Source organism: Periplaneta americana, chromosome 17 (genome assembly GCF_040183065.1).
Source record: "Periplaneta americana isolate PAMFEO1 chromosome 17, P.americana_PAMFEO1_priV1, whole genome shotgun sequence".
NCBI classification, from domain to species: domain Eukaryota; kingdom Metazoa; phylum Arthropoda; class Insecta; order Blattodea; family Blattidae; genus Periplaneta; species Periplaneta americana.
This window is the reverse complement of record NC_091133.1, coordinates 86,529,115-86,553,471: the sequence shown is the minus strand read 5'-3', so window position 1 is coordinate 86,553,471 and position 24,357 is coordinate 86,529,115. Positions and strand designations below refer to the sequence as shown.

Here is a 24,357-nt window from a genome sequence, read left to right as displayed (position 1 = left end):
GTAGTTATTGATTTACACATGTCGAATATTTCAAAGTAGTTATTGATTCACATATCCTTCAGCAGGTCTAAAATACTCCGAAGTAGTTCTTGATTAATATAATTATGTTTAAACACATGTATCGAATATTCCAAAGCAGCTATTGTTGACTCACACAAGTTAAAATGTCTCGAATATTCCAAAGTAGTTATTGATTTACACATGTCGAGAATATTTCAAAGTAGTTATTGATTCACATATCCTTCAGCACGTCTAAAATACTCTGAAGTAGTTCTTGAGTAATATAATTATGTTTAAACACATGTATCGAATATTCTAAAGCAGCTGTTGTTGACTCACGCAAGTTAAAATGTTTCGAATATTCCGAAGTACACAGATATCCTCCGAAGTACGGAGATACCCATTTACAATTTGAGAGCGGATATCGCGCAGATTGATGCAATATGTCATTGGCACTTACGCCACCTTCGCCAGTAAAAGCAGCGAGTGACCGCACAATAGTGTCTGTCATTCTATCGCATTGGTTCGGTGCATTAAAATTATTTATTAGACAGAAAATGTTTCTAGTGAAACTTATTTGCAGAATATATGCTCTGTAAAAATCTTAAAATTTGCATTTGTAAATTTCTCCGCAAATACAGGAACCTCGTACTCTCAAATGATAAATTTCTCTCTATGTGATACTAAAGTACACGTCTCTAATATTCCAAAATAATTATAGATTCGCACTTGTTTGAACACGTATCTCCAATATTCCAGAGTAGTTAATGATTCTATTGGCTTTCTTTGTTTGGTCGAATATTCCTCTATTTAGTTGCCACCGATACTAGATTAAGTTATCTTACAGTTTACACCGAGCCGTTAAATAACCGATAAAAATTAATAAGCACTGAACAATAATTGAAGTAAAAACAAAAAAATAAAATGTGATACTTCGATCCCATGCATTCCATTGTGTGATGTAGGCCTACCGGTAATACACTATATCCTATGAAGCATAGTCGAGAAAGCAGGAAGGCCTTTGTGTAAAATGGCGACATTGCTCTGAATGGGAGTTTCAACATCTAACTTCTTTTTTCATTATTTTTATATGTAGAATTACCTTCCGAAGTTTGTCGGAGCATTGTACAGACACACTGTGTAGCTGTTTCTTTATACTCGACTGTTATGTGATCTGTTTCTATCTATCTATCTACTAGACATGATTTGTATACTTGGCCTGACAGCTACAATTTATTGAAAAGTCTTTATTAAGTGACATCCAGGATCTAATTCATAATAATCGATAGCGAGGATCGAACTCTGGATTTCAAGGTCGGGTAACTCGCTCTACAAGTAAATATAACGGACATAGATCCAGTTATAGATACGATCTTGCAATATCGATCACGCGCACTCAGGGCGGTTTATCAGAGCTAAAGAATAGCACGCAACATTGTCGAGAAATATTCAAGACTGCGGTCAAAGCCATTGAAGTGGTTGGCTGTGGTTACTGCATTACTGACGAGTCATTAGCCACACAACTTGTTAGCGATTAATCGCAGCAGCAACTCGATAGCTGGCCTATAATCGAACCGCTCATTTCCTGCCGTTTATTAACTCATTGCTACAGGCTCTTTACAAATCACTGAGCTCACCAGAAATCAGGCAACATGACTACATTTGAAACCCGAGTCAACAGCGACCAACTCATTAAATTCTATTAATAAATTTTGTTTTTATGTTTAATAGGGAGCGTTCCGAAAAAGGAAACAAACTTTAAATTACAGCCAGGATGTATGCAAGAACAAATACCAGTATAATTTACTCAAATATACGCTACGTAAATTACATTGCAATTAATAAGACTATTATAGTATAATTTAGTGTAATATTATCTTGCGTGTAGGCTGCTATAAAATAGCATGATACACAGTTTGTGAGTGCGTGTACTCAGCGGGTACAAGAAAGTACTTGGGCATTTAAACCGCTCATGTAAATCCATTGTGCATACAATCCCCAGGAAGTAGGAGTAAGATGAATGGAAAGGGTGACGTTACAGCCCCGAAAATACCGAAGAGATGATTCAGGAATGTCCATACCAGTCAACAGGTAACGTAAAATATCCAGGAACACCAATAGGACGCCGCTCTATATTACATTAAATAAAATACAGCTTTGTGGTCTTTAGGAAGCAAATAACTCTCTCTCTTTCCATCTATCCATACATATATAGAGTAAACCGTAAATAATATCATTAATTTCAGGGTGTTATTCTTTGAATTTTTCAAACAAAAAAGTTTAATACAATTTTGCTCGTTTTTTATTCCTTTCCGAGATAAAAATTATTTTATATGAAATATTTCATAGCGTGTTTTGGAAAAGCTATTGATTTAATTACGAATATGTTCAGTCAATTTAAGAGAGCAGAGCATTATGGTTTAATAAATGAATTAAAGGATTTTAGCTTTGTCCTTTAAATGTGTAGAAATGTTATCCGAATAAATACAAGTTTTCGTTCTGCAAAGGAATTTTAAAATGTTACATTTCTTCCGATCAAATTTTTGCGCATTTAAAGGACAAAACTGAAATTCTTTCACTAATTTATTATCATAATACACTGCTGCAAAGAAATTTTATAATGTTACTTTTGCTCGAATTAAATATCTGCATACTGTATACTGTAATATAATACTACTAGGTGTTCATTTCAAAGTGTGTCATGACGTCACTGTTGTTGGGTCACCGATTTGAAGCGAGTTTCAGCTTATATGTTAGAGAAGTTGCCTATTATTTAAGGCGTTCTTCAATCTGAACTTGAGAACGTGTACGGTATAACTTGAACGTCGTAGCAACAGATGGCGGTCTGTACGGTCTGGGTGCTACCATAACCTCTTTCGAACTGTGTTTTGCGCCGGCAAGTCGTACGCAGGGTATTTGTTATCATCGGTTGCGTACGGTAACATTCCACAACACAAATCAAATGCTCCGTGTCCATGTTCACCGTCGAAGTTAATGTCAACAAATACGTAAGTAATCGTCTTAACCCTCTCCCCATATCCCGACAGTACATATTTCCAAACAGTTCACATTCCTGCCACTACCGGCGTTACCGTACGTATCGGTATGTACTCTTCAGAATGAACGCCGTACTTGCTAGGCAACTTCTCTGCCTCTTAGGTTATGCACCTCTGCGGAAGTGTAGGAAGATTGAATTCTCTAGGCTCATCGGCTAGCCACATGACGGCATACAGCGAGCCATGACACATTTTGAACTGAACACCCAGTATATACTGTAATATAGTCTTGGGACTTCTAGCGAGAGATTCACTTTGTAGCTACGAGTAGGCCTATAACATTCCATTTTGTAAGAGAAAACTATTAGAAGTATCGATCAATAGGAAGATTTATTTAAAGATTACAAATGAACAAAATCACTGCGAGGTGTACGCGATTAATCGATTGAATCAGACTAGAGCCAGTTATCGATTTATCGCTGGATCTCCTCTTCATGCGGCAGAGTTTTACGATTATAGTTGCGACGTGAGGGGGAGGCTGCGTCGAGGGTGCGGACCCTCTACACTAGACGGCGATGTAGCGAAGTACCACATCCCCAAGACACAGGGTAGTGACCCTATCTCTCACTAGGGCCTGCGTGTCGAAGTGATGTAAGTGCCTTTGTCCAAGTTATCAATGTCAACAATGTGATAGCATCCGACTATAATATTCACTTAAGTACCCTTGCAAACTATGCCTTCTGTGATGTACATAACGGACAAGGTGAAAGTCATGTCATGGGTTCGAATCCCGCTAATGATAGGGATGATGTCCGCTCTATTACTGCGAAAAATTCCAAGGTCACTTCAGTGACGCATTTTTCTGTTTATTTTCTATTGATAGGTAGAGGAGGACCTGAGAATATGTAAAAAGTCTAGTTTACACAACATATATACAGCGTCTCAAGAACTGCAGCATCGGATTGTAGATGCCTTCCAGCAAATGAAGAATAACCCAGGATTACTCGAGCGCATTCTTGGGTCTTTGCGGAGAAGACTAGACAGATGCATTCAAGTGCATGGTCATCATTTCAAACACCTGCTGTAAAATTCTTCAGTTAACATGCTCATACTGTACTGTACCTAGTTTATCCACAAACTTTACTGTTCTTCAAACAAAAAGTTTCTTTTATGTATGTTGAATCATGTTTATGTAGTGTTGAAGCCAAAATTACGAATTTTACTGTCTCGTGATTGATAAATTAATAAAATTGTCACTGCATTTGTTGGAATTAATATTTAGTATCCAGCGGGCCCCAACCTGCACAAAATGGCATTATCTCGTAAACGATTTGCGGACTAATGTTTACAGGAACTTTTTTGCTTATTTTCGTTTTTACTTCTCATCCCTAAATTTTACCATCACTTTTGAAATATTCTGTATGCTGTATACACATCATCAATGGCTATAGCAAAAGATAAGAAAACTGAATCGTTTCCTAGTTAATAAATGAAGACAGTTACTATTAGCCAAGAGCATAGTCGTAAATAAAATAATATAAGAGCGTTTCGCGAAAAGTTTATTACTAATGTAATTTATTTGTTTACCTACTTACTTACTTATTGGCTTTTATGGAACCCGGAGATTTGCTGCCGCCCTCACATAAGCCCGCCATTGGTCCCTATCCTGAGCAAGATTAATCCAGTCTCTACCATCATATATCTCCTCCCTCAAATCCATTTTAATATTATCTTCCTATGTACGTCTCGGCCTCCCCAAAGGTCTTTTTCCCTCCGGCCTCCCAAATTTACTTATTTATTTACTAATATTGTGTGCTGTACAACAGCCAGAGGCCAATAATAGTTCAGCACAAATGATAAAAATTACAAATAATAACAAAAATTACAATTAATGACAAAAATGACAAATAATGACAATAATTAAAAATAATGACAATAACTGAAATAAATGTACATGAATAGACGTTCATTGATAGATGTGAAAATGAAGAATAACTCAATTGAAATAATAGTAACAAAACATGTGTTAAAGTTGAATCCAATATTAAAACAACAAAATTTTCAAACTATATATTAAAAAGATCCAATTCCATACCATATAAATTGGCAAGTTTTATGTGGAAGAAATTTAGACTTACTGGTATAAAAAAGTTTTTGAAATCTTAATCCTTTAGAAGGAATCCGAAGGTAGATATTACTTATGATGGTTTTACAAAGAATGTCACTCTTTATAGCATTAGAAAAGAATAAGTAATCAAGATCCAGACGTCTGGCATAAAGACTAGGGCTGGTATTCATAGTCGACACTTTATATCACCACTTTGCAAAGTGACACTTTTGACGAAAGTGGCTCTTTCATATTAGTGGTATTCATAGACGATTGAAGAAGTGCACTTCACAAAGTGTCACTTTACGCCAGCAAAGTGTAGAGTTACAATTTGGTTGGTAATAGAAGTCCCACAATGCCTTTCAAAACAAGTTAACAAACAATAACAAATTAATGACGTATAACCTACAAATTACAATGCTTGTGATTTGAATTGGGAGCCTATTGATTGCGCGAGGAAGAAAATATATATTTAAAGTTGTTTTATTTCAGTTTCTAGTTTTTGTTGCCGATAGTTCAGATTATTTCAGTCAGTTCAGATATATAACATTTTATTAAATAGTTAGTGATACTGCTGGTGAAATTAGGTTAGGTTTTGTACAGTACATAACTGATCCATTAATTTATATAGTTAGATTAGGTTCTGTACATATCTTTTTCATTGATTTATGTCGCTAAGTTAGATTTTGTATGTATCCATTCCACTGATTTATACAGTTCGGTTAGATTTTGTAGCCTACATATCTTCTATTAGTTTATATAGTTAGGTTAAGTTGGACTGAGTAGGTTAAGTTTATATATATATAAAAAATCATTAAATTTATATCGTTAGGTTAGGTTTTATACGTATCTGCTTCATTGATATATCGTGTTATTTCCGTTATTTTCATTTTTGTCTTTTTCGTGAATAGTGAATAGAAGTAAAAAAAGAATGAGATAAACACATTACTACTGCTATTATTATTATTATTACTACTACTATTTTCTCTCTCTCGTTTCCATTATTGCCTGCTCTTCAGGAATATTTTGAATGCCAAATGTTCCTATAATGCAAAACAAAATAGGCCTAATAGTATGAGATCTCTTTTCATGGTGAGGTTATGACCACATGAACTAGAGACAGTAGATGTATTGATTACCGGCGTGAAAATATATATTACCGGTATCAAAACAGTAATGATTATATCAACATCAAGATAAATCTTATCTCAAAATACAGGTAGTCAACAAAAATCAAAATCATTTTAAACCCAATATAATTATGGAATCTGCTTAGAAGGCAGGCACGTGAGGTCTCTCAATGCTAATTTAAAATAATTATGCCTACATTAGATTGAAGTTAGTTTAATATTATTTAAGTTAAAAAATTCGTTTCAGTAATAGAAAGTAGGTTATATAGGCATATCTACCTACATATCACTTCATCGAATTGAGGTTATAAATATACGAATGTTACTACAGAAATACCTGAACTATAATATTATATATATATATATATATATATATATATATATATATATATATATATATATATAAATGTATGGTACATATCTGTAGCATAGAATTTTAATGCAGTCAATAACTGTATTATTGGAGGCACTGGCAAACCTCTATTATTCGTTTTTGTCAACCAGTCATCGAAAATATAAGCAATCTCAATAAGTTTCTTTATCAAATCGGAACCGTTTTTTTTTAATTCTATATCATTATAAAATTCCACGGGATTGTCTTTAGGCCTATCTCTAATTTGTACATTGTCCACTAATTGTGCCATCTCTTCCGCACGTTCTAATAATTCGACAACTTCCAAGACGTCCGCCATTTTTATACAAAGTGCCACTTTCGGCTCAAAGTGTGGTCGGAACTACACTTTCATTCAAAGTGTTCCTTTGCACCAAAGTGTCGACTGTGCAACGGAAAAGTGATACTTTGCGTCTTCCAAAGGACACTTTAATCGAAAGTGTCGACTATGAATACCAGCCTAGAACAGTTAAAATATTTACAGGTTAGTTCAGAATTGAAAACAGAGGAAGTTAGTGATGATGATGATGATGATGATGATGATGATAATAATAATATTCATATATCATTATTATTATTATCATCATTAGTAGTAGTAGTAATGCCGCTACTATTATACAGGGTGCGTCAGAAAGAACGGATGGATTTCACATGGCAAGAAAATCGTAAAGATTCATCAAATCAAAAATTTATTGTTATCAACAGGGAAAGGATTTATATGTAAATACATATTTACTTATAAAGCTAATATAATTTATATTTTGCATTATCTTTATGTTTCACAATGTGTAGGGTTGAAAAATCCTACTTTTATTTTCCATATTTTTCCATATTTTAGAGTTTAGTACATATTTTCGTTAATTTCCATATATTTTCCATATTTCATATAAAACAGTCCATATTATATTAGGTTTAACAATAAAACAAAACAAAATTCCATTAACTTTTAAAAATACATTTCAACAATAGAGATTTAAACACATGTTCAGTAATCCCTTTAACATCAGAGTTATTTGAAAATTAGCAGTCCTATCAACAATGGGAAAGTAAGTTACAAAACTGTATTAATTTAATTTAAAATTTTTAACAGACTTCAGTTGTGCAGCTCAACAGTTAAATGCCAGTCAGAGTACACATAGGTTCAGTTTTGTAAATCATACTATAAAGACGGTAAATATGCCAAAAGTACGTCATTCAGTCAATTTAAAATCAAAACTAACAAGTTACATTTCAGAATTTAAAGAAGATGGTTTATCAACTGACAATAAAATATTATTTTGTAATTTGTGTCAGTGTGCAGTATCATCTACACAAAAGTTCCTGGTGCAACAACACATTACAACTAGTAAACATCAGGCCAACAAACAACTAAATTCCAAGCAGAGACAATTGTTTTTAACACAACCAACAACATCGAATGTAAGATCTGAGTTTAACATCGACCTGTGCCGTTCTCTCATCTCTGCTGATATTCCTCTCTACAAACTAAAGAATAAGGTCTTCAGGGAATTCCTTGAAAAATATACTCAACATACAATCAACACTTAGGAAGACGTATGCTCCATCCATCTACGATGAGACAATACAGAAGATAAGAGATGAAATTAAAGATAGTTCAATTTGGGTTTCCATTGATGAGACTCCCGACAAAGAAGGTAGACTTGTTGGTAATGTAGTTATCGGTTTGTTAAGTGAACAATATTCTGAACGAATTCTTTTACATTGTGATGTTCTAGAAAAGTGCAATAACAAAACTATAGTTAAACTGTTCAACGAAGCTATGGGTATCCTGTGGCCAAAGGGTATTATGTACGATAATGTGTTATTCTTTATTAGCGATGCTGCCCCTTATATGGTCAAAGCTGGACAAGCATTATCTGTTGTATATCCTAAATTGACTCATTTTACTTGTGTGGCGCATGCATTTCATCGTGTGGCAGAAGTGGTCAGAGACAATTTCCCTAAAGTAGATTTGTTGATTTCATCAGTGAAAAAAGTATTTCTCAAAGCTCCCAGTAGAGTTAACGTGTTGAAAGAAATGTACCCTGAAATTCCATTGCCACCAAAGCCAATTTTAACTAGATGGGGTACATGGCTAGAAGCAGTTGAATATTATGCCGAACATATAGACTCTATTAACAATGTTCTCCTTGCATTGGACTCTGAAGATGCAGTCTCAATTGATACTGCGAAAACAGTTACCTGTGACATAAGTGTGAAGAATGACTTAGCTCACATTCAGCATACATTTTCATGCATCATAAAAACGCTCAAAAGTCTCCAAAATAGGCACCTTTCACTATCTGAAAGTTTTGAAATTATAAATAGTACTGTGGAACAACTGAATCGTGGTAGAGGTAAAGTTGCAGATGCAGTAAGAGCTAAGGTGGACACTGTACTTTCAAAAAACCCTGGATATGAAGAACTACAAAAGGTTGTTGCTGTGATGAGTGGTGAATCAACAGTGAAGATTAACTTGGACTTATCTCCAGCAGACATTGTGAAATTGAATTATGTACCAGTTACTTCTTGTGACGTCGAACGCTCTTTTAGTCAGTATAAATCTATCCTCAGAGACAATAGAAGAAGATTCACTTTTCAGCACTTGAAAGAAATGTTTGTAACCTATTGTTATGGTAACAGACAATAAAAATTGTGTTTTGTTGAAACTACATTGGAAGATAAGGTACGTCCATTATATTTTTTGTTTAGTTTGATTAAAATGTACCAATATTTAACGTACATAGTCATTTTTTTATAATTTTAAGTCCATATTTAATTCCATATTTTGGTAAAAATCCATATTTAATTCCATATTTTGGTAAAAATAACTACATATATATTTACATATTTCATATATTTTTAGTCCATATAAATCCGTTCCCTGGTTATCAACATATTCACCAAAACATGCAGTTTATTTATGTAAAACAACATAATCCATATGATGTCCTTGGCTTTCAATACAGGCATCGAGGCGTTTTCTGATGTTCGCCATCACTTTCACAGTCATAGCTGGTGCAATTGCCACGATTTCTTCACGAATAGCTGTCTTCAGTTCGTCCAGTGTATGTGATCGATGTTTACAAACTTACGCCTTCAAATGGTCCCAAAGAAAGAAGTCGCAGGGCGCGAGATCTTACCGTAGCCCCGGACAATCTCAGTGCAATAGAATTTCGTCCAGGTGATTTCTTCTTTAATGTTGAACCTGTGATACGAAATGAAGCCACCCACAGCAAAATTGTATTCCGAGTTGGAATCCTAGCGTGACATCCGATGTCGAAATGAGTCCTGAGTGGCGATCACAGACTCTTCATTTTCAAAAATGTCTCTACGATGAAAGCACGTTGTACACCAGACCAACACCATATTCTCAACTGAAACTGCATTCTATGGCTGACCCAACAGTCGTGGTCCCCCTCACTATATCTCTCTCCTCGTTGCGTATCGATAGTTTGAAATCCATCCGTTCTTTCTGACGCACCCTTTACATACAGTACTACTAATCCATACTTATAAAATACAAAGTTGAGTAAGACGCAAGTAAGACTATTATTTTAAAAAGTAAAAATAAAGAAGCAGGGCGCTCCCAGGTTGCAGAAAAAAGTACCGGGGCGGCGCCCTGGCAAGACTACACCCCTGCTGCTACTGTACATAATTATGATCGAAGCTGTATTTCGTGTGGGAACCAGTTCAAGTTAATTCATAAAACAGGAAACAGGATGGCGCCTTGAACGAGGTTCCACTCCATTTCTTTTACCTCATCTTGGCCGAATTGTGTAATTAATGCGTAGTTGTTATTTCCCATCTACATTCATCGCCGTCTGCGGTGAATCATTGCGTCACCCAGTCACCAGTTCGGCAGCGGATACCGATGTGGATGCCGATGATTCTTGCATTCCAATGTGTCAGCGTTCGTCATGCAAGGGCTGGCGATAGTGAAGGCTGTATTAATGAACCAATCCGAACTTATCCTCCTCTCTCCTGTTTGTATGTGTAGGAAGACAGAACACTTCAGCAATAATTTACAGGAAGAATTTTTTAGCTTGATTCAATTTTATATAGAGACCACTAAACCAGTGTGAATAATTTCCAACGGTCTATGATCGTAATAAATGTATTTAATAACGCCAAATTTCGTACTGACACAGTTTTTGACTGGGCATGGAAAATTCGGGGAATACTTAAATAGATTCCATATTAAAGACGATGCAACTTGCATTTGTGGACAGGAATCTCAAGATGTCAAACATGTATTATATGATTGTCCAGTCTTTTGCCGTGAAAGATACGAGCTTGAGTTGTTACTGAACACTTTAAATTATATATTTACCAAACCGTTAACCAATATACTTACCAACTCCAAATCATATAAGTATTTCATGTCCTTCTTGAATAGAATATTCGTGAAACTGTAAAATGTTAAATTATTCCGGGAAAAAAATCGTATTAGTTCTAATCAACTATAATGAAACTGTAAGTCTTCAATTTCGCATACTATAATATTGTACTATTGGTTTTAATTTTTATTTTAATTAGGCATTTGATTTCTAATTTTGAGCCATTTCTTGTAATACCTGATTATTGTCAATTGTTGTTACTAAATAATGTATTTAATTCGTAAATTTTAAGCCATCTCTTAGTATAGCTATTTATTGCTTCTAAAATAACATGTTTAATAGCTAGTTTATATATATATATATATATATATATATATATATATATATATTTCTTGCTATAACCATTAGATATAAATATAGAGACATGCCTTGAGGCTTTATGAAACGATCCATTCTTTCATTAAGGTGCATTCTTGTACATAATTGATGTGAATTGTAACCTTGGCCACAATTTTGTATTATAATTTTATTATTGTTTATTGCTTATAAAATATGTATTTTGATGCCAACTATAACCCTAATACACCTCAGGGTGAAATAGGGTTTATTAAATTGGATAATAAAAAAAAATAAATTATCCAGATTTTCAAATAAAAAAGTCAGTAAAAATTAATTTATGTTTCTTGCTGTGGCTCAAACGATAAGGTTCCCTTCCAGTCACAAATAAGAGGACGGAAATGTAGATCCAATTGAACTAAATGCAGTGGCGTCTCGTGGCCTAGAATTTGTCCGGGGCTATTTGATTATAGTTTGTCATGCGTGGTACCCTAGATCATATATAGACAGATAGGTCGGCCTTATAGCTTTTGAAGTTAACAACTTTTGTCAGGTTTACTACGCTGTCATCTAGTTGTTACATAAGGAGTCACGTCATAATTCCCATTTGAATTGCATTAGCGACTGTACTGCCATCTCGTGTTCGTTTACGGCGGAGGGGTAGCGATCCTGGCGGTTGTTCTCTTCAAAGTGCGCAAACGATTTTAACATAGAGATGACATATGATCTAGGGTGGCACTAAAACTAAAAAAGTAATTTCATTATTGCTCATAAAATTACATTACCTTTACTTGTATTACACTATTTTATCGCGATACGAACGCGACCGCGACAGAACTGAATGAGCCCCAACAGTCGTCCCTCTCCCAGGGTCTTCAAGCGCAACATCTGTGTTATAGGATCTAGGATCTCCGTGCACTGAGCACTACGCCGAACCAAGAGCTACGTTATACTCCCCTCGTAAGGTCTGTATTGGGGATCTAGCATCTCCGGGCTAGAATTTATCTGTCGCTTCTACAACAGAAGACTAGCATCTCCTCCGTGCAGATAAAGTCCAACCTTCGACTATAAAGAGAATGAGACTTCCTATATATTTGAGAGTTATCGTAAATATCTGAAATAATATCACATTTACCTTCAGCACTAATCTTCCGACATATTGACCTTATGGCAAGGAGTTCTATTAGCTACGTGTGAATCTCTAATGTTGGTACAGAACCCTCCTAAAAATAAGGACGAATCTAGTCAGGCTTTAAAGGCATGTCATGATGATGATGGGGAAGAAGGAAAGGAAGAGTTAATGTAGACCTATATCGCAGTTCTTTCAAACATTAATTTTTATAATTTATGTATTCCGAAACATTCGACGCGAAATGTCTATGTTCGAGGTAGCTACAAAATTTAAAAAAGTGTAACGTTTCGATATCAAAAGTTTACTCTGACGTTACTAGTGGTACCATGGAAACAGAAGTATAAATAGTTTTCTACGCGGTCCGTCTCGCTCAGTTCTCAATGTAATGTGCCTCCGCGATTTTCATAGTCATGCTGCCTGTGGGTTTTCCATGGTTTTCCTAAGATGCTAAGACAAATGTCGGAATGAGCCCTGAAGGAAATGGACCATGGATTCAGATCCCTCTTCCCACAAAAATATCGGCATTTTCCCAAATTAAAGCCTGCGAATTAGGAGCCATGGATTTCTTATATTGCCTTCGGTACATGGGCGAATTTACTTTATTTCCACTCGCACTGTCGGTACCCTTCAATGTGCAGGCTTTTTACATCGTTCGGAGTTCCTTGTGCTAATGCTATTATGTGATGCATCTCCCCTTTTATACCCGGTGGCCGGTCTTAATCATTATTCAGATGTTTGTTCTTATGGAAATATTGCTAAATATTATCAAATTAGTTTCGTGTTGCAAAATTTGACAAATATGACCGAGATATCAAAATATGCATTTGTAAGCCTTATAAAGTTAAGCTATCAATAATTTAATAATAATAATAATAATAATAATAATAATAATAATAATAATAACGACAAAAACTCTTTACTTTTCCTGGCGGAGTTAAGGCCGGAAGGTTTTATCTTTCACTCAACCAAAAAGTTTATATCTAGTATAAATTATCTTAAACATTGAAACCGAGGTAAGGAAAAAAAACATAAATTAACTTAGTATACAAAATGGCTTTTAAAGAACCCGGAAATTCATTTCCTCCTTCACATAAACCCACTATCGATCCCTATCCTGAGCAACATATATCCAGTCCCTACCATCATATCCCACCTCCCTCAACTACATTTTAATATTATCCTCCCATCTACGTCTCGATCTCCCAAAAGATCTTTTTTCCTCAGGTCTTCAAACTAACACTCTATAAGCACTTCTGGAATCACCCATACGTGCTACACGCCCTGTTACTCTAAAATGTCTGGATTTAATGTTCCTAATCACGTTAGGAGAAGAATACAATGCGTGCAGTTCTGCGTTGTGTAACTTCGTTCATTCTCCTGTAACTTTATCCAAATATTTTCCTTAACCTCTGTTCCTCTGTCAAAGTGAGAGTCAAAGTTTCCCAATATAATATAGGCCTAACTACCTTTCAGTTTTTTTGAAAGCAGACTGCATGACAAAGGTTTCACAACCGAATAATAGCATGCATTTCCCATATTTATTCTCCGTTTAATTTCCTCTCGAGTGTAATTTATATTTGTTACTGTTGCTCCAAGATTTCCAATTTTTGTATTTTCACTTCGTACTATGTTCTGGTCATGAGACATAATCATATACGTTTCTTCAGGATTTACTTTCATTACTTGCTTTGAGTAAAATTCCGGTGTTTTCCCTAATACGAATAGAAACATATATGTAACATGTTAAACAAATCTGAGGCATAGGAATAGCAACAACCTTAACAAAAACTAATAATAGCAGTAGTAGTAATGATAGTAGCAGACGCAATCTAGGGCGTGGCATCTGCATAGACATGCCCATTTACGTACTTAGTTCACTGTTGCTGTGAAGCCCATAGTTGGCCCCCATCCCTAGGGGGGGTCCTACAATGAAACAGACTTTTAATCTAGAAAGGAAAAACTTCTTAAGTGGGGAGAAAAGTTATTTGCGGCTCCCAACGGGGTGAACATGTGTAGGGGTTGATAAGAAGAGGGTGAAACTGCGTGTAATGGCAAGGATCTCTTTTGATCCTGCATGATCGTTCGAACCTACGCAGCATCCCTAAGGTCTTGAGAAGATACGATCCGTGGACTTAGTTTCTGAATATTGACAAACAACAGCAATCCTGTCATAGTGCAATGTCGGTACAATCAAACTTCAGCATAAGCTATGGACATTCTTAAGATTGATGCTAAGGTGGAACAGTCGCCATGAAAATCTCTTTGAATGGTATGGTGCATTAATTTCCCCTTGTTGAAATGACGATAACGGAGAAAACGGAATTACACCCAGAAAACATACCTCAAAAGTTTGTGTTCATGATACATTCCACACGAACCGTGTCTCGTGCGTGTAAATGTTCCGGCTAACAAACATCATTGGGACAATTTAATTTATATAGAACATTAAAGAGCTCATATACTCTTAAAACACATCCAATAAGCTGCCCTCGAAAGCTGTATTATACACTCAGGGGGGGAAGAAAAAAAAAAAAAATGGACACTTTAATATTTGCTGGTATTTTGCAAAACATTATCTTCTCATACAATATTATGGTAGCCATCTGTTGTTAAGGAGACGTGTATACATTGTTGATTGTTTTTTGTTTTATAAACAATCCATTACAACCAAATATTCCAATTTTGCTTTCGGAGTCTCAACTATAACAATTTTGTCTCAACCATTTTGTGTTTCATTATCGTTATCATTCGTTATTTCTTTATTTTTACATTTTCTGAGTTTAAGTGGGGTTGTAACATTTGTCTTAAAACAAGATGCGACCTGAAGATGTGGCTCGAGCTGTAGCCCTTTACGATGATGGACGCAGTGTACGTTACATTGCATAAGTTATGAATATGGCTAGAAGCACAACCCATGATGCCATAAAACGGTATAGAGAGGCCCTAGAATATACCAGAAGACCAGGTTCGGGTCGTCCAAGAGCTACAAATCCAAATGAAGACAGGTATATGGTGTTGAGAGTTCTTAGGGAGCGCAACCTGCCAGCTACTAGTGTAGCCCAGCAATTTGTTAACATGCATAGACGCCCAATTTCGGCCAAAACAGTTAGAAGGAGGTTGAAAGCAAGTGGACTGATATCAAGTAGACCTGCAACTGGTCCCAGACTTCTCAGGATGCATCGAGTTGAACGACTGCGTTTTGCAAATGATCACAGGGATTGGAGAAATGGACAGTGGAGCTGTGTTCTGTTTACCGATGAGTCCCGTTTCAATCTGTGCTCACCTGATGGACGTGAAGGAGTTTGGAGAAGGAGGGGAGAACGATTTTCACAGTTTTGCATTTCCGAAAATGTGCCGTATGTAGGTGGTGGAGTGATGGTTTGGGCAGGAGCGTGTACGGATGGTCGTACAGAGTTGGTTTTTGTTGAAAATGGAAGACTAACAGCTGATAGGTATATAAATGAATGTTTGGCTGATCATGTTGTGCCATTTGGCCAATTTGTAGGCGATAATTTTGTTTTAATGCATGATAATGCACGGCCGCATATTGCCCATGCGGTCGGAGATTATCTCCAAGAAGTGGGAATCCATGTTCTTCCATGGCCAGCAAGGAGTCCAGACATAAACCCAATTGAACACGTGTGGGACATGCTGGGACGGCGTGTTAAGAATAGACGACCGAGATCAGAATCGTTACAAGAGTTGAGGCGAGCACTTGGCGAAGAATGGGAACCTATTCCTCAAGAAGACATTGCTAACCAAATTGAGAGCATGCCAAGACGTATGGATGCAGTTATTCAAGCCAGAGGGGGTAATACCCGTTACTAAAAACAGTTTTTAATGTTTAAGGCACCATAAAATGAAAAAACAGACCAAACGATGCCATAGTTATACGCCCTTTGTAATTTTTTATAAATTTTCTCATCAGAGACTTTTTTTTCAAATGTTGTCGTATAAGGTGCTAAATGAAACATTATTTTGTTTAAATGGGATTTGTTTCATATTGAAATAATTGGCAACAAAATACAGGCAAATATAGAAGTGTCCGGTTTTTTTTTTTGTGCCAGAGTGTATATAGAATGTTACTCGTATGACTGTGTGATAGGTGCAGTACGAATACAACCTCGCATATCCAAAACAATGGAGACTAAAGCGATTCCGAATAAGCAAAAGCATTTATAGGTCTTTTAAAAACCAGTATTTATAACATATATGTTTCATTTCAAATATATCCAATGAAAAATTAAGAAATTGCAAATTATGCTATACATATTTTCAGTCGAAAATTTTGGTTTCTATTTATTTTCAAGTTTTCCTTTTGTTTCTATGTTTATTAGTACATCTACCGATGAATAATTTTCTCTCTCGTCCACGAAACGTAAAGCAGTTTGCAACAACATACCAAATTTGATTTATATTTAGAAACCGAGTTTCGTTTAACCCGAACTTCGTTTAGCCGAAATTACAATGAATATTCTGATATTATGGCCAGGTATCAGTGGCATAATTTTATTATAAAAACATAAAATGGAAAAATATGTTCAGCAAACGCTCCTGAATTCCTATGAGTATATTGAAGTCTTAAATCGCTACATGTAGGCACGCACGCACACACACACATTATTCTTTAGTTTTAAGGGTAAAAAAAATATTACAGATAAAGAATGAACTATTCAGAAATATCATTTCTTTAATTACTCGTAGCAAATATTCTGAAGCTAAAAACGTGTTGTGAATTCCATAGTTGCTTCGTACAGATTTTTTTTTTTCTGATTTTTAACTACAAAATAATATTTTTCTTACGCCTTTATTACAACAATTGTTACAAATCACTCCACTCTTGTAAATTATTTAAGACTGTACATTAGGATGCATAATTAAACTGTAAAGAACCAAGTTCCTAAAGTCGTATGACTTGTAACAATTTTTGTTATAAATGCGTAAGAATTAAGAATTATGTAATTTTAGTTAAAAATTGAAAAACAAAATCTATACAAAGCAATTAACAACACATTTTTAGCTTCAGAACATTAGCCAATTAAAGAAATGATGCTTCGGTAGTATAAATAAATTCATTTAAGAGTAAAAACAAACCACAAAAAGAAAGAAAACGGAAAACTATTTACTGTAGGTATGGAAATACGATAATCCCTACAGTGGTTACGCGGTCAGTACCATGTCTGTGTGGAGTAACGGTTAACGCGTCTGGCCGCGAAATCAGGTGGACCGGGTTCGATTCCTGGTCGGGGCAAGTTACCTGGTTGAGGTTTTTTTCCGGGGTTTTCCCTCAACCCAATATGAGCAAATGCTGGGTAACTGTAGGACTCATTTCACCGGCATTATTATCTTCATCTCATTCAGACGCTAAATAATCTAAGGTGTTGATAAAGCGTCGTAAAATAACTCGCCAAAAAAAAAACTATCAGTCTGTCATGTAAGTGGTTTGGAATCAAGTCTTGGTCAGGCATGGGATTTATAATTGATAAATCCATAGTGACATGGCCGTAATTGGGATTTTTCTCGGCGTTCTACCATTCCTCCATGATAGGCATTGAACATCACCCGCCAGATTTCTATTCCATTCTCATATTCATAACGTTTCTCCGAACATTAGTTGGTGACTCACGGAAGGGACTGAACTAGGGACATGTGGGGAAGCCTGCATGAAACTTAGACGCATAGCGAAACTTTTTACGACACTCATTTGGTATGTGTGATAATGCGTCTAGACCAGTGGTCGTCAGCACTCGCTGTAATGGGTAAAGGGTAAGCGGAGCCGTCCCGTGTGCCCCGCATGCAGCAGGAAGAGGTAGAGAACATACCCGCTAACAGCTACGAGTGCACCATGGTACAGTATGTTCTCCGCGGGAAGAGACGCTAGCCCCAGAGTGCTCTGTGCTGATGACCGCTGGTCTAGACGAAGGTAGTGTAACAGACGTAGCGTTAGTAGGAATTCACCCTTCCACTTCAGAACAATGATGAAGATTCGACCACAGAAACTCATGCTTACTAATCTGCGGCATAATCCATCGACTAGAGTAGTTTATGGAGTACAAGTTACAGCTGATGTGTAGTCAAGAAATGTAACAATGGCAAAGCATTTATTTTTACATTGGACTACGTCTTTCTCCTCCTTGATATGGAGGGAGATACCTTGGAAATTGAGCGCCACATAAAAATTAAACCCCCTCTCGCCGTTACAGCTTGAAAATCAAAAGACAGAATAATAGTGCAAATACCACTGATAGAGGAAGGAACATCACATCAAACGAGATATAAACGGCCGCTGCCAATTGAGCCTGAGCGAGCTGACAACGTCGCGAAAACGTTTCACATTTGGTTCGTTATGGAGTTGCCGCGCGTTGAGTTAGATGTCACTACATATTTCTATTATCATTATTCAAAAAACGTCTGATTACTTTCTCCTATAACTTATGTGCGTTGAAGTATACTCCGCGACCTTCCTTTGAGCTCGAAACAAGTCGCTGTCTTCAAACAAACAGTAAAAAAGAAGGAAGAATTTGTTTTACCGTAAATTATGTAACAATACATTGCATCGCATTTCATAGGAACGTTTCCACTAGAACAGTCAGGTGACCATACTTCTGCTCATTAGGACGCAATGAAGCATTCTGTGTGGGTCACGTGACCGCTTTCTTTTTCCGGGTCGCAGTCAGTGGCTCGCGTTCCATGAGGGCAGATCCCGGATTATCAGGGCGCCCACAGCCTCATGACTCACTTCTCTCTCTGGAGCGTCCAGCGGGGGGGGGGGGGAAGGGGGAGGGGGAAGAGGGCTGTGTTGGGGTGGAGTTGGTGTCAATGAATGAAACAAGGTCAGCCCCGACAATACGTACTCATAAGTTCAAAGACAACTACTGAAGCAGACAAGAGAACTGCATTCTTCGTCCTTATCTGGCATCGAAGTTTCAGTCTTTCAGATAACTGAACGTTCTGGAATAATAATAATAATAATAATAATAATAATAATAATAGGGCGAAAGAAACTGGCCACCCTATTCTATTATCTCCTGGCCTAGTTCTCTCGTTGGTATTTTGTGAGGTTCAGACCTGTCTTCGAACAGTTGACTAAACAATAATAATAATAATAATAATAATAATAATAATAATAATAATAATAATAATAGGGTGAAAGAAACTGGCCAACCTATTCTATTATCTCCTGGCCTAGTTGTCTCGTTCGTATCTTGTGAGGTTCAGATCTGTCTTCGAACAGTTTACTAAATAATAATAATAATAATAATAATAATAATAATAATAATAATAATAATAATAATACAGTAGCAAATGGGACGTAACATTAAACACGAAAGTTATGCGATCATCTCTCAAATCCCGGTGATTATCATGTCATTGCGGCAGAGCGGAAACCGTGAGGTAATTGCGGGCGACTTACGCATTATGCATGAAAGTTGGTAGGTCTGTAATTTAACACAAAAAGACAATAAATCTACAGTAGCAACCTGATTCCGGTACTGTTCGTCTCTTGGCTGCTCAATACACGTGTAGGCTATATGTTGATATCAAGATTGAATGGGTTATTGCTAAAAGGCACTCAGTCATTTTTTTCAGTATTCAGATAATCGAAGAATTGTAAAGTTATATTTGTGTTGTGTTTAAACATACTCTTGGAGTATAATTAGTAGACTTCGTGGAATTGCCACGAGAATCGCAAGGTTTACTGCGCACGCGGTATAGATTGTATGAGAAGGGGACGTGCAAAGGATGGAGTATGTCTCTGATGTAAACACTGAGCAGTACATTGCGGTCACAATAAAACCTGTACCCTGCATTCAAGAAATATATTGAATGATCATTGAAGTAGGAAAGGTCTAAACATGTAAATACACAATTATTTTACAGTGATATATATTAACTCTTAAAATTTAATGTAATATACTCACATCATCCTTGAATATGTGCAGTGAAGAGTTACGTACATTTTGAGCGACTGCAAAGTGAACCTCCTCCGATGGTCACTCAAACAGTTTTTGTATTGGGAAAATGTACGTTCAACATCAGACGATGTAATAGGTGCATATTTGAAGAACGGGAAGTCACTACTTTTTAGTACACCAATTTCAGACGTCTTGTCGTGACCTGATTGTACATCATTTATAACACGAAATTGTAAATAGGCAGAATTTTTAGCAATTATGTTTCTCATCTTACATTTCACTTTTTCTGAAATTAGTGAATTGTTATTTTGGATAAGGGTTTATGATACTTTATCCACTATATTAAGGGCTTCTGAGAGTTGTAGTTTAGACGATTCAAACAGGATGATGCTTTTGGACACGATTTTAAAATTAGAATCAATGAACAAAATATCTTCCAATAGCTGTTCAGAAGGCAATGATTTTACAGCTGCAACAGCGGAACTGTCTGTGCTATCCAATGCATCAATTACCTCCATTATTTTGCCGTAATATTCTGCATAATAATTAACAGCATCCAACCACGTTTTCCAACGGGTCAAGATTGGCTGAGGGGGTAAGAGTATTCCAGGGGCAATTGTTTGGAACAGCAACACTCTCAATGTGGTATGTTTGATTGAATTCTTGTCTGCACTGAACAAATGTTAAGCTTTGACTATTCCAACTACAGTAATGAAAAAAAAAATGCTTACATAGGTATACATTAGCTGTAGCTGCTCTATTTGGACCGGTTACATCTCTTAACATGAATTGCTGATACTACGAGACCGGGCGGTCGCTCACCTCCTCTATACTATCGTACATCGGCAACCTGATTGCATGGTGCGTGTGGCAATTCAACGAAGTCTAATAATTGTTTGTTTCATTCTCTATTAAATGCAGAAAAAAATTAAGAACTCCAACAAAATGTCCAAGCCGTCAAAATTGACTCTATGCCTTTTAACAATAACCGATTCGATTAAAAATACAGTGAATAGAACTCAGTGTATGAGTGTTTGCCAGGATGTCAGAACATAAGAAATTTAACACAGTAGACTACCTTTCCGAGTAATCAGTTTCCTTTTTCAATACTACTGACGAATCGAGAAACAGTAAAACAATTTCGGCGCACGGTTGTAATACTAACTAAATTATAAATTAGAGAGAGACAGGCAAATACAGAAAGGAACCGAGAGACAGATAGACGTACACAAGTAAGTAGTCCTTGGTGGTCTGGTACACTTTCAATGCCAGGAGCTTGTTACGGAGTTCACTGATTAAAACCCAGACGATGACGATGACGATTTTAAAACGAATATAAAACCCTTACTACGCTATCCTCCGAGAGAGAAGTAAAGCTAGGAGGGTCGTGTCGTAGATTTAAAGAACTTTGTTCCTGATAGAGGGCTACAGGCACGTCCACGTTGAATTTGAACACTGAATAAGCTCTGAAGTTGAAAGAGTCGTGAAATAAAACACTAAGTAAACAGATAATACGGTTACTTTCCGTGAAACAATGTCCGTAAAAAATCGTTGAGATGGCCTCGTAAGAACATGCTACGGTACAATAGTTTCCCGTTGCTTTCTGCACTGGTGATGAGGATAATTGTCAATTATAGAAATATGACAGAATATCTAGAGGCTAAATGGGTGCATTTGTGAAGAATATATCAGGTACCCCACTTTAGACTCTTTGAAATTGCTTTAACAAACAAGGAAATCCGACACCTAAGAAGTATATAGAGAAAATATTGTGATGCTGTCGAAATTATATTTCGAGCTTGTGTAGATTCCTGATTAATGAGGAAGTGTCTCTGAGCACGACTATCTACGGAGTTTCTTCCTAAATTATTGTTAATAAATAATATCTACGAGTCAATTCGTCAGGGAATTATGCCATGAAAATGTGCTGTAACACATCAGGGTTAGGTCTATACCCGGAAGAAGTAAGGATACATCACTGTGTAGAAATCCGAGTTGTGAAGAACAGAAGACTTTGGGCAATGCAAAAAGACAGAGTTGTTAAGAAATTCTCGTCATCACAAAGTCTGATCAGCCATTGTCACAGCCCTAGAAAATAAGACTGGAAAATATATGAAGAAGTACACTGCTTCGGATATAGATGGAAGTCATCGCCAAGCTGATATAGTAGCCACGAGACCTCTTGACCCAGCATTTCTTTTTGATGAGAATGGTGATCAAGCTATACAGTGAGTGCAGAGAAGGAGATCATATTTCTCTCATGAATCCTTCACCTTAGTGAGAGTTACAACTTATCTGTAATTGCAGAGTAAAGGGTCTCCTTTTGGCGCTCGAGGTACTAGCTTTAAATTCACAAATAATTTTTCGGCATTTCAAACGAAATCACTGTTAAAATTTATACACATATCTTTCATGATTCCTTGTGTGTGTTACATAATCCTTTCTATGTACTGTACTTAGAATTTTTTAATTATTCTTCAATCTTGTAGATTTTCTTTTATTGTTATTATTATTATTATTATTATTATTATTATTATTATTATTATTTTAAAATTTTGTCTTTCAAATCTTGTCATTTGCGTAGATATTATGTTTTATTTCTTTAAAGCGGTATTTTTATATTGCATATTTTTTTCTGGATCTTTTATGGTCACCTGTGATGTCTACCAGACGACTTTAATTAATGAAGTTTTTCTTTCTAAACTCACTTTTACTAAAAATTAATCAGTTTTTAGTGACAAATTACACAGAAGAACAAATTAATAAGAATTCCCTCACGCCATATCCTCCTTAATGTTTCTACTTCCATGAAGTAAAATGACAAACGGAAAGGGTTGAATCCAGTGCACAAAAGAAGACTTTTGCACAGAAATTATTATGTATTATATTTGAATATCTGAATTTACAAAAATTCCAAGTCCAAAGTTTACCGAATTTAACTTTTTACATGAAATATGTCGTGTTTTGCACAGGCTACCATCCTGTAAAAAATAATATTCCTAAGCCTGTGTTTTTAACCATACAAATATTGATTTCAATACTCTTATATTGCAAGTGTGTATGGTTTCTTTATTCTCCTGGAAAGTTTACTTCAATGGACTTGAGATGTTTGTCAATTCAGGTCTTCATTTCTACATCTCGGACTCATATTGTGATGAAGTGTTCGCTTGCCTTCTACCATATCTATGACAGAAGGATCAATAAACTAGACCATGTGATGTATAGACACAAATGGGATTATTATTGGATACTGAAAATATAGTCTTGAATAGACTTCAGCGAATATGAAATATATGTATGTATGTATATATGTATGTATGTATGTATGTATGTATGTATGTATGTGTGTATGTATGTATATACATACATACAATTATTTGTGTAATAATAATACAATATAATATAATATAATATAATAAAAATAGATAAACAAATAAACAAATACATAAAATAAATTCGACGGCGGAAGGGACAAGAGGAAGGAGTAGACCATGAATATGTTGGACAGGTGCTTCTGGCGTCAGCAGATTGATTTGGGTTGAAAGAGACCCATTATATAATGGAATATTCCTAATAAAAAAATAAATAAATCTACAACAATGTATTAATCCACATAATCATCTCACTGAAATTATATATACCGATAATATAAATTAATAAAATAATAACAGCAAAAAATAAATACATAGGTAGTCAAACAATTAATAGGATTTAAAAATTTTCTGTCACTTTCTGTTATTTCCTTCCACTCAAGTGATCATTTTGCCCTAACTGTGGTAAGATTATGGGATGTTGTGATTTGCGAGAGAAAGATTTGGAAAATATTTTGTTCCGTACAATTCATTTGACTCATTTTATGCTAAATCTTCAGTAAGAGAGTAAATATGTGTCATTCATAAGACGCCGATTATTTTATTTATTTGAAGTGAAACAAACCTTCTACAATAACCGTATAAAAATTATAAGAGACTTGTGAATTTAGGAAGAGAAATGTATCTCTCAGACAATA

The 24,357-nt window shown here is 35.8% G+C and overlaps 1 protein-coding gene across 1 annotated transcript in view; it reads right to left on the bottom strand.

Moving 5' to 3' along the window:
- Positions 1-24,357, bottom strand: part of LOC138692956 (uncharacterized) — a 390,101-nt gene that overhangs the window by 242,728 nt on the left and 123,016 nt on the right. The window lies entirely within an intron of this gene.